At 39.5% G+C, this 6573-nt stretch overlaps 1 non-coding gene across 1 annotated transcript; it reads right to left on the reverse strand.

The window, feature by feature from the left end:
- Nucleotides 1-4524: 4524 nt before the first annotated feature.
- Nucleotides 4525-4630, reverse strand: LOC115030109 (U6 spliceosomal RNA). The gene has a single exon (XR_003835737.1). It is a non-coding gene; the product is annotated as a U6 spliceosomal RNA (small nuclear RNA).
- Between the last annotated feature and the right edge of the window lie 1943 nt (nt 4631-6573).

Genomic DNA, 6573 nt, shown 5'->3' on the forward strand with positions numbered 1-6573 from the left:
ACGGATCCCTGGATACAGCAGTCTCTAAATGGTCCATCCTTTCATCACAGCTACGAACTTTGTCTCTGTAACTCCTTCCCTGGGTGTTTTGTTCCCAATTCTAAGAAGGTGCACAGTGTCCACACTTTGGTCTTCATTCTTCTTGAGTTTCATGCGTTTATCAAATTGTATCTTATATCTTGGGTATCCTAAGTTTTGGGCTAATATCCACTTATCAATGAATACATATTGTGTGAGTTCTTTTGTGATTGTGTTACTTCACTCAAGATGATGCCCTCCAGGTCCATCCATTTGGCTAGGAATTTCATAAATTCATTCTTTTTAATAGCTGAGTAGTACTCCATTGTGTAAATGTACCATAATTTCTGTATCCATTCCTCTGTTGAGGGACATCTGGGTTCTTTCCAGCTTCTGGCTATTATAAATAGGGCTGCTATGAACATAGTGGAGCATGTGTCCTTTTTACCGGTTGGGACATCTTCTGGATATATGCCCAGGAGAGGTATTGCTGGATCCTCCGGTAGTACTATGTCCAATTTTCTGAGGAACCGCCAGACTGATTTCCAGAGTGGTTGTACAAGCTTGCAATCCCACCAACAATGGAGGAGTGTTCCTCTTTCTCCACATCCTCGCCAGCATCTGCTGTCACCTGAATTTTTGATCTTAGCCATTCTGACTGGTGTGAGGTGGAATATCAGGGTTGTTTTGAGTTGCATTTCCCTGATGATTAAGGATGTTGAACATTTTTTCAGGTGCTTCTCTGCCATTCGGTATTCCTCAGGTGAGAATTCTTTGTTCAGTTCTGAGCCCCATTTTTTAATGGGGTTATTTGACTTTCTGGAGTCCACCTTCTTGAGTTCTTTATATATATTGGATATTATTCCCTTATCTGATTTAGGATAGGTGAAGATCCTTTCCCAATCTGTTGGTGGTTTTTTTGTCTTATTGATGGTGTCTTTAGCCTTGCAGAAGCTTTGTAGTTTCATGAGGTCCCACTTGTCAATTCTCGATCTTACAGCACAAGCCATTACTGTTCTATCCAGGAATTTTTCCCCTGTGCCCATATCTTCAAGGCTTTTCCCCACTTTCTCCTCTATAAGTTTCAGTGTCTCTGGTTTTATGTGAAGTTCCTTGATCCACTTAGACTTGACCTTAGTACAAGGAGATAGGAATGGATCGATTTGCATTCTTCTACATGTTAACAACCAGTTGTACCAGCACCATTTGTTGAAAATGCTGTCTTTCTTCCACTGGATGTTTTTAGCTCCCTTGTCGAAGATCAAGTGACCGTAGGTGTGTGGGTTCATTTCTGGGTCTTCAATTCTATTCCATTGGTCTATTTGTCTGTCACTATACCAGTACCATGCAGTTTTTTTCACAATTGCTCTGTAGTAGAGCTTTAGGTCCGGCATGGTGATTCCACCAGAGGTTCTTTTATCCTTGAGAAGAGTTTTTGCTATCCTAGGATTTTTGTTATTCCAGATGAATTTGCAGATTGCACTTTCTAATTCGTTGAAGAATTGATTTGGAATTTTGATGGGGATTGCATTGAATCTGTAGATTGCTTTTGGCAAGATAGCCATTTTTACAATGTTGATCCTGCCAATCCATGAGCATGGGAGATCTTTCCATCTTCTGAGATCTTCTATAATTTCTTTCTTCAGAGACTTGAAGTTTTTATTATACAAATCTTTCACTTCCTTAGTTAGAGTCACGCCAAGATATTTAATATTATTTGTGACTATTGAGAAGGGTGTTGTTTCCCTAATTTCTTTCTCAGCCTGTTTATTCTTTGTGTAGAGAAAGGCCATTGATTTGTTTGAGTTAATTTTATATCCAGCTACTTCACCGAAGCTGTTTATCAGGCTTAGGAGTTCTCTGGTGGAATTTTTAGGGTCACTTATATATACTATCATATCATCTGCAAAAAAGTGATATTTTGACTTCATCTTTTCCAATTTGTATCCCTTTGATCTCCTTTTGTTGTCGAATTGCTCTGGCTAGGACTTCAAGTACAATGTTGAATAGGTATGGAGAAAGTGGACAGCCTTGTCTAGTCCCTGATTTTAGAGGGATTGCTTCAAGCTTCTCACCATTTACTTTGATGTTGGCTAATGGTTTGCTGTAGATTGCTTTTATCATGTTTAGGTATGGGCCTTGAATTCCTGATTTTTCCAAGACTTTTATCATGAATGGGTGTTGGATCTTGTCAAATGCTTTTTCCGCATCTAACGAGATGACCATGTGGTTTTTGTCTTTGAGTTTGTTTATATACTGGATTACGTTGATGGATTTCCGTATATTGAACCATCCCTGCATCCCTGGGATGAAACCTACTTGGTCAGGATGGATGATTGTTTTGATGTGTTCTTGGATTCGGTTAGCAAGAACTTTATTGAGGATTTTTGCATCAATATTCATAAGGGATATTGGTCTGAAGTTTTCTATCTTTGTTGGGTCTTTTTGTGGTTTAGGTATCAGAGTAATTGTGGCTTCATAGAATGAGTTGGGTAGAGTACCTTCTGTTTCTATTTTGTGGAATAGTTTGTGAAGAACTGGGATTAGATCTTCTTTGAAGGTCTGATAGAACTCTGCACTAAACCCATCTGGTCCTGGGCTTTTTTTAGTTGGGAGACTATTAATGACTGCTTCTATTTCTTTGGGGGATATAGGGCTGTTTAGATCATTAACCTGACCTTGATTCAACTTTGGTACCTGGTATCTGTCTAGGAACTTCTCCATTTCATCCAGGTTCTCCAGTTTTGTTGAGTATAGCCTTTGGTAAAAGGATCTGATGGTGTTTTGGATGTCTTCAGGATCTGTTGTTATGTTTCCTTTTTCATTTCTGATTTTGTTAATTAGGATGCTTTCCCTGTGCCCTCTAGTGAGTCTGGATAAGGGTTTATCTATCTTGTTGATTTTCTCAAAGAACCAGCTCCTTGCTTGGTTGATTCTTTGAATAGTTTTTCTTGTTTCCACTTGGTTGATTTCGCCCATGAGTTTGATTATTTCCTGCTGTCTACTCCTCTTGGGTGAATTTGCTTCCTTTTGTTCTAGTGCTTTTAGGTATGTTGTCAAGCTGCTAATGTGTGCTCTCTCTAGTTTCCTTTTGGAGGCACTCAGAGCTATGAGTTTTCCTCTTAGAAATGCTTTCATTGCGTCCCATAAGTTTGGGTATGTTGTGGCTTCATTTTCATTGAACTCTAAAAAGTCCTTAATTTCTTTCTTTATTCCTTCCTTGACCAAGGTATCATTGAGAAGAGTGTTGTTCAGTTTCCACGTGAAGGTTGGCTTTCTATTATTTATTTTGTTATTGAAGATCAGCCTTAGTCCATGGTGATCTGATAGGATGCATGGGACAATTTCAATATTTTTGTATCTGTTGAGGCCTGTTTTGTGACCAATTATGTGGTCAATTTTGGAGAAGGTACCATGAGGTGCTGAGAAGAAGGTATATCCTTTTGTTTTAGGATAGAATGTTCTGTAGATATCTGCCAGATCCATTTGATTCATAATTTCTCTTAGTTTCTCTGTGTCCCTGTTTAGTTTCTGTTTCCATGATCTGTCAATTGGTGAAAGTGGTGTGTTGAAGTCTCCCACTATTATTGTATGAGGTGCAATGTGTGCTTTGAGATTTACTAAAGTTTCTTTAATGAATGTGGCTGCCTTTGTATTTGGAGCATAGATATTCAGGATTGATAGTTCCTCTTGGAGGATTTTACCTTTGATGAGTATGAAGTGTCCCTCCCTGTCTTTTTTAATGACTTTGGGTTGGAAGTCAATCTTATCAGATATTAGAATGGCTACTCCAGCTTGTTTCTTCATACCATTTGCTTGGAAAATTGTTTTCCAGCCTTTCATTCTGAGGTAGTGTCTATCTTTTTCTCTGAGATGAGTTTCCTTTAAGCAGCAAAATGTTGGGTCTTGTTTGTGTCGCCAGTTTGTTAGTCTATGTCTTTTTATCGGGGAGTTGAGTCCATTGATATTAAGAGATATTAAGGAAAAGTAATTGTTGTTTCCTGTTATTTTTGTTGTTAAAGTTGGCATTCTGTTCTTGTGGCTGTCTTCTTTTAGGTTTGTTGAGGGATTACCTTCTTGTTGTTTGTAGGGCGTGGTTCCTGTCCTTGTATTGGTTTTTTTCTGTTATTATCCTTTGAAGGGCTGGATTCGTGGAGAGATAATGTGTGAATTTGGTTTTGTCGTGGAATACTTTGGTTTCTCCATCTATGTTAATTGAGAGTTTGGCTGGGTATAGTAGCCTGGGCTGGAATTTATGTTCTTTTAGTGTCTGTATAACATCCGTCCAGGATCTTCTGGCTTTCATAGTCTCTGGAGAAAAATCTGGTGTAATTCTGATAGGCTTGCCTTTATATGTTACTTGGCCTTTTTCTCTTACTGCTTTTAGTATTCTATCGTTATTTAGAGCATTTGTTGTTCTGATTATTATGTGTTGGGAGGTATTTCTTTTCTGGTCCAGTCTATTTGGAGTTCTGTAGGCTTCTTGTATGTTCATGGGCATCTCTTAAAAATATGGAACGCTTCACGAATTTGTGTGTCATCCTTCACAGGGGCCATGCTAATCTTCTCTGTATCTTTCCAATTTTAGTATATGTGCTGCTGAAGCGAGCACAAATTCTTCTGTTTATGGACCCTACAGAGACGCCAATGACATGAAAACTCACACAGATTTTTTTTCTCAAGGAAACTTTAAATCAACACCCTCTGACAATGCTTTCCTCAGAGAATCCACTTCTATCCATAGGATCATATTCTTCTAGCAGGTCCTAATGTTTCCCTTCTGATCTGGGTGGCCAGACATGTCCAAATGACCCAAGAGATGGCAAACCACTCTGAAATGATGTCCTGAAACATGACAGTAAAATCTAAGCCCTAATGTAACTTCTATCAGTAAGCCTGTCACTTGAAATGGAGCAGTTCCATCTTTGTTTCCCATGTCTGGGATGCTGCTGTACAGCTTTTGGAGAACCTAGAGCCAGAGATTACCAACCAATTTTTAAGAAAAATGCTCTGATTGTTGGCAAGCTACCTCAGAGTCTCAGAACACATGGGTATTCCAGACTGTGAGGACAATTGCAACTGTAAGGTATTTTCTGCACCTTCTTCCAATTCCCAAGGTAACCTTTTGCCTGAGGGATTCTGTGACCTTCCTGCTCTTCCTTATCCTCCCAACATATTCTCTTTCTCAAAAATGGGGCCCATGACACTCCCACATATAGTCAAAGTAGTCTTATACCAAACTGATCAGGCATAATTCCAAAAGTGATTCCTTCTGTAAACAAGGTACCCTAGTCCACTCTGATTTGAGGTCCCATAATCCAAGTTTCAAATCAGAGCAAAGAACCTGTGCCATCTGCCTTCAGGCAAGTCAATAGAAATGTAATAACTTCATTAATTCTGCCTAGACCTGGATAGCTGAACAAAGTGGAAGAAGTAACCTAGCCAGCAACAGTCATCCAAAGCCTTTGGAAGAAGAAATAAGTTGCTGCCGTGTCTCTCCTGAATGAACACAAACCACGATAATACAAAACTCTGAATAAAAACTGGACACTTACGATTACTGCTGTAAACTTTCTTCACTGTATCAGGTACCAGGGACATTTACCTTTGACAGAAGTGTATATAGCACCTTCACACTCTGCCTCAAGAAGATTCTGCCCTCCTCTTTCAGTAGAGCCTTGGGGTTTTTCTCTCTTACATGAGGCTCACAATTCCCAATGTTAACTTACTCCTTCTCACTACACTGAATATAATGTCAGAACTATCCTAGGACTAACATTGCCCTAGACCCTATTGGCTAAATGTGGCCTAAAACATGTATTATGCCTTTCATGGACTATCCCTATTCCTACCAAGTAGCTTTGAGTCTTTTTGCCTTAAAGGGATGTCAGACCATGAGAGACTTATACAACTCATTCTACATTAAAGAGCATCTATCATCCCCTGTTTTCCCAGTAGGACTGTGGGCCTATTGTTTACTTCGATTCACCAAGTGGATTTTAGACATTTAGTTTCTGCAAAGGGGGCCCTTGGAAATCAAAATCTACTGAAAGGACTCTCAGAATTTGCTCCTGTGTCAAAGGAGTTTTTCAGACCTCTACCCTCTACACTAGTGGACTTCAGGTCCCACTCTGCCACCAACCACCAGAGCCTGATTTTTGCCCATTCCTCACAAATGCCGCTATTAACTAAGTTTGCTTCAAAGAAAACTCCTCTGACTAAGATATTCATACAACACATTTGCAACCAGTAATACCTCACAATTCTGTCCTTTTAGATCATAGGACAGAAGAGAAAAATCTGAAATTGTCTCTCACATCCTGTGCCTCAAAGTTGGTCATCAAAATGTACCATTCTTATCGTTTATTCACAGATGTGTGCAGCTGAACACAGCCTTGAGGAAATGTCAATGCTGGCATAAGTACTTATCCTGTTGGATGATTTTTGTGACCATTGCCTGGACTCTCAAAGATGTCACACAGGGTATACATATGGGGAAAATACTTGTAAGCTAGTGAGGCAGAGTCTAAACATTCCTCAGTACCCAATGGAGCC

This window comes from Mus caroli, unplaced genomic scaffold, assembly GCF_978045245.1.
Source record: "Mus caroli unplaced genomic scaffold, Mus_caroli_1 scaffold_5, whole genome shotgun sequence".
NCBI lineage: Eukaryota > Metazoa > Chordata > Mammalia > Rodentia > Muridae > Mus > Mus caroli.